This window comes from Moschus berezovskii, chromosome X, assembly GCF_049115385.1.
Source record: "Moschus berezovskii isolate FMDL1 chromosome X, NW_MosBer_1.0, whole genome shotgun sequence".
Lineage (NCBI taxonomy): Eukaryota > Metazoa > Chordata > Mammalia > Artiodactyla > Moschidae > Moschus > Moschus berezovskii.
The window spans coordinates 90,066,455-90,072,454 of record NC_142488.1 but is presented as its reverse complement, the minus strand read 5'-3'; the positions used below and the strand labels follow the sequence as shown (position 1 = coordinate 90,072,454).

The following is a 6,000-nucleotide window of genomic DNA, read 5'->3' as shown; positions in this document are numbered from 1 at the left end:
TCTTGCTTGAGGTAAATGATCACACCATCGTGGTTATTTGGGTCATTAATACTTTTTTTCTAACATTCTTCTGTGCTTTCTTGTCTCCTATTCTTAATATCTATCGCTTCTATTAGGTCCATACCATTTCTGTACTTAATTTTGCCCACCTTTGTATGAAATGTTCCCTTGGTATCTCTAATTTTATTGAAGAGAACTTTAGCCTTTCCCATTCTATTGTTTTCCTCTATTTCTTTGCATTGGTCAATTAGGAAGGCTTTCTTATCTCCTTGCTTTGGAACTCTATTCAGATGGGTATATCCTTCCGTTTCCCCTTTGTCTTTAGCTTCTCTTCTTTTCTCAGCTATTTGTAAGACCTATTAGGACAACGATTTCGCTTTTTGGATTTCATTTTATTGAAGATTGTCTTGATAATAGTGTCACAAACCTGTGTCCAAGTTCTTCAGGTACTCGGTCCATCAGATCTAATCCCTTTAATCTATTTGTCACTTCCACTGTATAACCGTAAGGGATTGATTTAGATCATGCTTGAATGGTGTAGAAGATGTGTGATATTATGCAAGTTGCACAAAATTTCTGTGCTTCCACTTCTGAACTGTGTGATTATAGGCCAACTGCGTGACTTCTGTAGAATTCCCCTAGAACAGAGTGAACTTAGGCATGTGACTAATCTGACTGTGCTTCCACGTAAGCTCTGTGATATTAGGCAAGTTGCCTGACCTCTCTAGCTACCACTTCTGAGTTCTGTGATCTTAGTCAAGTTGAGTTTCCTCTCCATGATTCCACAACTATGCTATATGCAGTTAGGTAAGTTGATAGATGTTTCTGTGCTTCCTCCTGAGCTGTGTTACCATAGGCAAGGTTCTGAACCTCTCTGTGATTTCATATATGAGATGTGTGATCTGACACAAGAATGCTGACCGATTTTTTCCTTCACGTGAGCTATGCTATCATATGCTTGTTGCATATTACCTCTAGGCTTCCACTTCTGAACAGTGTGATGATTGTGATGTTGCCTGACATGTCTGGGCTTTGACTTCCATGCTGTATGAACTTAGGCAAGTTTCCTTGCCTAAGGAGGACCTAATGTTCCTCCACATCTGAGCTGTGTGATCTTAACCAAGTTGCCTGACCTCTCTGTGCTTCCAATTCTGAACTGTGTGATCATCAGAAAACTGCGTGACTTCTGTAGACTTCCCCCGGAGTGAACTTACACATGAGGCCTAATCTGACAGTGCTTCCACGTAAGCTCTATGATGTTAAGCAAGTTGCCGAATCTCTCTAGGTACCACTTCTGAGTTCTGCGATCTGAGTTGAGTTGACTATTCTCTCCAGGCTTCCACATCTATGCTCTATGAAAATACATAAGTTGATAGAATTCTCTGTGCTTCCTCATGAGCTATGTGACCTTAGGCAAGTTTCTGCACCTCTCTGTGCTTCCATAGATGAGCTGTGTGATCTGAGGCAAGAATCCTGACCGATCGGTTCTTGCACTTGAGCTATGCACTCTTAGGCATGTTGCCTATTCTCACGAGGCTTCCACTTTTGAATGGTGTGATCATAGTGATATTGCCTGACATCTCTGTGCTTTGACTTCCATGCTGTGTGATCTTAGGCAAGTTTCCTGACGTCTCTGTTCCTCTGCTTCTGAGCACTTTGATCTTAGCCAAGTTGCCTGAACTCTCTGTGCTTCCACTTTGATTTCTGTGTTCATAGGCAAGTTGCCTGCCCTCTCTATACTTCCACTTGAGCCGTGTGATATGAAGCCAGTTGCCTGACCTCTCTGTGCTTCCACTTTCGAACTGTGTGATTGTAGGAAAGTTGTGTAACTTTTCTCTGGTTCCATATCTGAATTATGTGATTTTACACAAGTTGTTTGACCTCTCAGAGCTTCTGTTTCTCAGCTGTGTGAGCGTAGGGACATGGTCTGATCTCTCTTTTCTTCCATGTCTGTGCTGTGTGTTCTTAGGGAAGATGCCTGACCTCTCTGTGCTTCAACTTCTGAACTGTGTATAATGAAGCCAGTTGCCTGACCTCTCTGTGCTTCCACTTTCGAGCTGTGTGATTGTAGGAAAGTTGTGTAACTTTTCTCTGGTTCCATATCCGAGTTATGTGATTTTACACAAGTTGTTTGACCTCTCAGAGCTTCTGTTTCTCAGCTGTGTGATCGTAGGGACATTGTCTGATGTCTCTTTTCTTCCATGTCTGTGCTGTGTGTTCTTAGGGAAGATGCCTGACCTCTCTGTGCTTCAACTTCTGAACTGTGTGATCACTGGCAAACTGCGTGACTTCTGTAGTCTTCCCCTTGACCTGAGTGAACATAGGCATGTGGCCTAATCTGACTGTGCTTCCACGTAAGCTCTGTGATATTAGGCCAGTTGCCTGACCTCTCCAGCTGCCAATTCTGAGTTCCGTGATCTTAGTCAAGTTGACTTTTCTCTCCATGGTTCGACTTCTATGCTATATATATTTAGGTAAGTTGATAGACCTTTCCGTGCTTCCTCATGTACTGTGTGACCCTAGGCAAGATTCTGAACCTCTCTGTGATTCCATATGTGAGCCGTGTGTACTTGGGCAATAATCCTGACCGATCAATTCTTCCACTTGAGCTGTGCAATCTTAGGTATGTTTCTTTTTTTTTCTTTCAAAGCTTAACAGAAATTTTTATTACTTTTTATTGAAAACTGCACTGAACGCTAAATGTCCACCTTTACAGTAAACAAATACAGTAACGGTAACTCACACTAAAACAAAACATACTTCTGATAGCCATTATTTTTCTGTTTGGGACAGTATTAAAGGTTTTTTTTTTTTTGTCACAAAAACAGGAATGTACCTATACAAAGGCTCAAAATAGGCCATCTTTGAAACAAAAAGGCGATGATTCACAAAAGACTATGAATATAACATGTAACTAGTTGATACAAATCTAATAGGATTTGTTAAAATCAGTCACATCTAATAACACACCTGAAGTGTTCTTGTATAAAATATCACGTGAAGAAAAGAAGACTTTATCAATGTCTAAAAAAGTGGGTTTGTTCATAGACAATCTGACAAGTTACCATAAAAAGTGTTTCCTGAGACATAAGGAAATGCAACATTATTCTTCTTGAACCCTTTCAGTTCAAGACTTTCCACTCAATAAAATAGCTGAGGATCTGAAACTGAGAAAATATATTTGAGTACAAACAACTTGTGAAACTTAATACTTTTTTCTTTTTTTTGCATCATCAGAGGGTTTTACTGAACTCACAACCAACTTGCCCGCTCAGTACGCAGTTCAGATGGGGGAGAATTCTCCGTACAGGAGCCTGCACTGTCTTCAATCCTGTGTTTGCGGTGTCTAACACAGGCAGACAGCCTTCTCCCCATTTTGTAGTAATTTAATCTTCCTATCAGCAAAAGAGGTAACCAGCCCCGTGGACCGAAGGGACCAGAGTCATAGGGTGGGGATTTCCTCTTAATATTTTATTTTGATGTTTGGAACTCTTGATGCAACATTCTAGAGCAAGGTGTTCAGGACCTCCTGTGCCCAAGGGACTGATAAAGGAAAAAGATCTATTTATTCTTTGTGATTTGATGCACAGATGAAAAACTTAACACACAATAACAGAAGTTGGTCGTTACTAAATCACGTCCTAGCCTCTGAGCGCTTCCGCAATCGGACGCCGTCTCCAGCCTCCCACGCCTCGGCTTCCAGCTATTTGTAGCTGCAGCACTGCTGTGTCAGTGATGCTCAGTTAAAAAGACGGTCAAGTTCCTTTTTTCTTAGTTCATTTGTTTTTCACTGTCTCTTGGTCCCAGGTGTGTCTGAATGACTACCTTCCGTCACTCGCTGCTATTGCTCGTTGGGGTGCTCGCGATTGTCCCCGTGTTTCGTGGGCTGGTTGGGAGAGGGAGCTTGGGAGGGATGTGCCACTGTGGGGAGGTTGTGGGTCACCGGGATGCCTCCGGGGATGATCCCTTCCATGGCAGCAGGAAGTCCTCCTGGAGCCACGCCCACAATGCCTGGCGGGTATCTGTATGTGGCACCATTGAGCTCTGGATGAATTGCTTGCTGATCTATTACTGACCAGGGAGCTGTTGTGACAAAGAATTCCTTGTTCACACAGTTTCTGAAGCTCTCTGGGATGCGACCTGTGATGGCCCGGCGGATCTCGGTGGCAGCCGCCTCCCTCATCTCCAGTGAGGCTTGCTCACTATACCAGGCTGTGTGGGGAGTACAGATGAGATTCGGTGCATCTTTCAAGGGACCCTGAGCAAAGCTGAAAGGCTCCGACTCGTGCACGTCGAGGGCTGCCCCTCGTATCCTGCCTTCTTTGAGAGCTTGGGCTAAGGCTTTCTCGTCCACCAGTCCGCCGCGGGCCGCGTTCACTAGGAAGGCGCCTTGCCTCATCTGCTTTATAGTGAAGTCGTTGATGAGGTGGTGGTTATGTTCGTTGAGATTGCAGTGCAGGGAGACGCAGTCACTCTGGTACAGTAAGTCCTGCAGGGTATAGACCCTCTGCACGCCCAGGGACCGCTCCGTCCCATCCTGCAAGTAGGGGTCATAAAATAGGACGCTGAATCCAAAGGCCTTGGCTCGAACGGCAACCGCCTGCCCCGTGCGACCGAAGCCAATGAGGCCCAGCGTCTCCCCGCGGATGCGCGCGGCCCCTGACGCCACCTCCCGGATCTGCTCGACGCTCTGCACCCGCGTGCCTTCCCGCAGCGCCTGGTAGAGCCAGGTGTTCCGCCCGGTACAGGTTCAGGATGTGGCAGATGGTCGAGTCCGCCGTCTCCTCCACTGCCGCGGACGGGATGTTGCACACGGCGATCCCGAGTTCACCTGCAGCCTTGATGTCGACGTTGTCGTAGCCGCTGCCTATCCGCACGATCACTCTCAGGGCCTTGAACTTCTCCAGGTCCTCCCTGGTGAGCGTGATGGTGTGGTACATCATGGCGCCGACCGCCTCGTTTAACACCTTCTCGTGGATCTCATGGGTGGACTGTGCGTCGCAGAAGGCCACGGTGGCCAGGTCCTTCAGGATGGGCATCTCCACGGTGCAGTCTCTGCCGTCGAGCAGCGCCACCAGGGGGCGGGGGTGCAGGGGGCCGTTCATGATCTGGGGGCGGATACCTTCGCAAATTCTATCCAACCGCTGTCGCTTGACTTTGTGCTTATCCACAAGGGCCATTCTTTATCGAACTTTGCACCTCTCTGATTCAAAAGGCAAAGCGGTCCTCTAAGAACTTAGGGGCCCTCGCAGGAGTCTGAGGGCATTACGCCACTACGCGCCCAACATAAATTTGTCCACAAACTCTATAGTTCACACGATAGGCTGTCCGTCTTTTTTAAGAGAATCCAGCTTCATTGGTTCAAAACCATTTAAGGCGATGAAACCCTCGTCCCGGGCCGCCGGCGTCCACGGCGAAGGGCGCCCACCCGGGAGGCGGCGGAGGCGGTGGCAGCGGCGGCGGATCCCGCCCCTTCCACCACACCCGGCGGCGGTAGCGGCGGCGGCGGCTGTGCGGGCCCCCCGGGTCAGCGCGGCATGGCTCCCGGCTCCGTCCCTCGCTCCTCGGGCCGCCGCCGGCTCCTCTGGGCCGCTCCCGGGCCACCTTAAAATCTTAGGTATGTTTCTTATTCTCTCTCGGCTTCCACTTCAGGGCGGTGTGATCATAGTGATGTTGCCAGACATCTCTGGGCCTTGACTTCCATGCTATGTGATCTTAGGCAAGTTCCCTGAATTCTCTGTTCCTCCACTTCTGAGCTGTGTGGTCTTAGCCAAGTTGCCTGAACTCTCTGTGCTTCCACTTTGATTTGTGCGTTTATGGGCAAGTTTCCAGCCCTCTCTATACTTCCCCTTGAGCTGTGTGATATTAAGCAAGTTGCTTGACCTCTCTTGTGCCTCTACTTTCGAGCCGTGTGCTTGGATGCATATTGTGTCTCTTTTCCCAGTTTCCATATCGGACTTAGGTGATTCTACACAAGTTGCTTGACCTCTCAGAGCTTCC

The 6,000-nt window shown here is 47.5% G+C and overlaps 1 pseudogene; it reads right to left on the bottom strand.

Moving 5' to 3' along the window:
- Nucleotides 1–3,707: 3,707 nt before the first annotated feature.
- Nucleotides 3,708–5,606, bottom strand: LOC129534827 (C-terminal-binding protein 2 pseudogene; annotated as a pseudogene).
- Nucleotides 5,607–6,000: the final 394 nt, after the last annotated feature.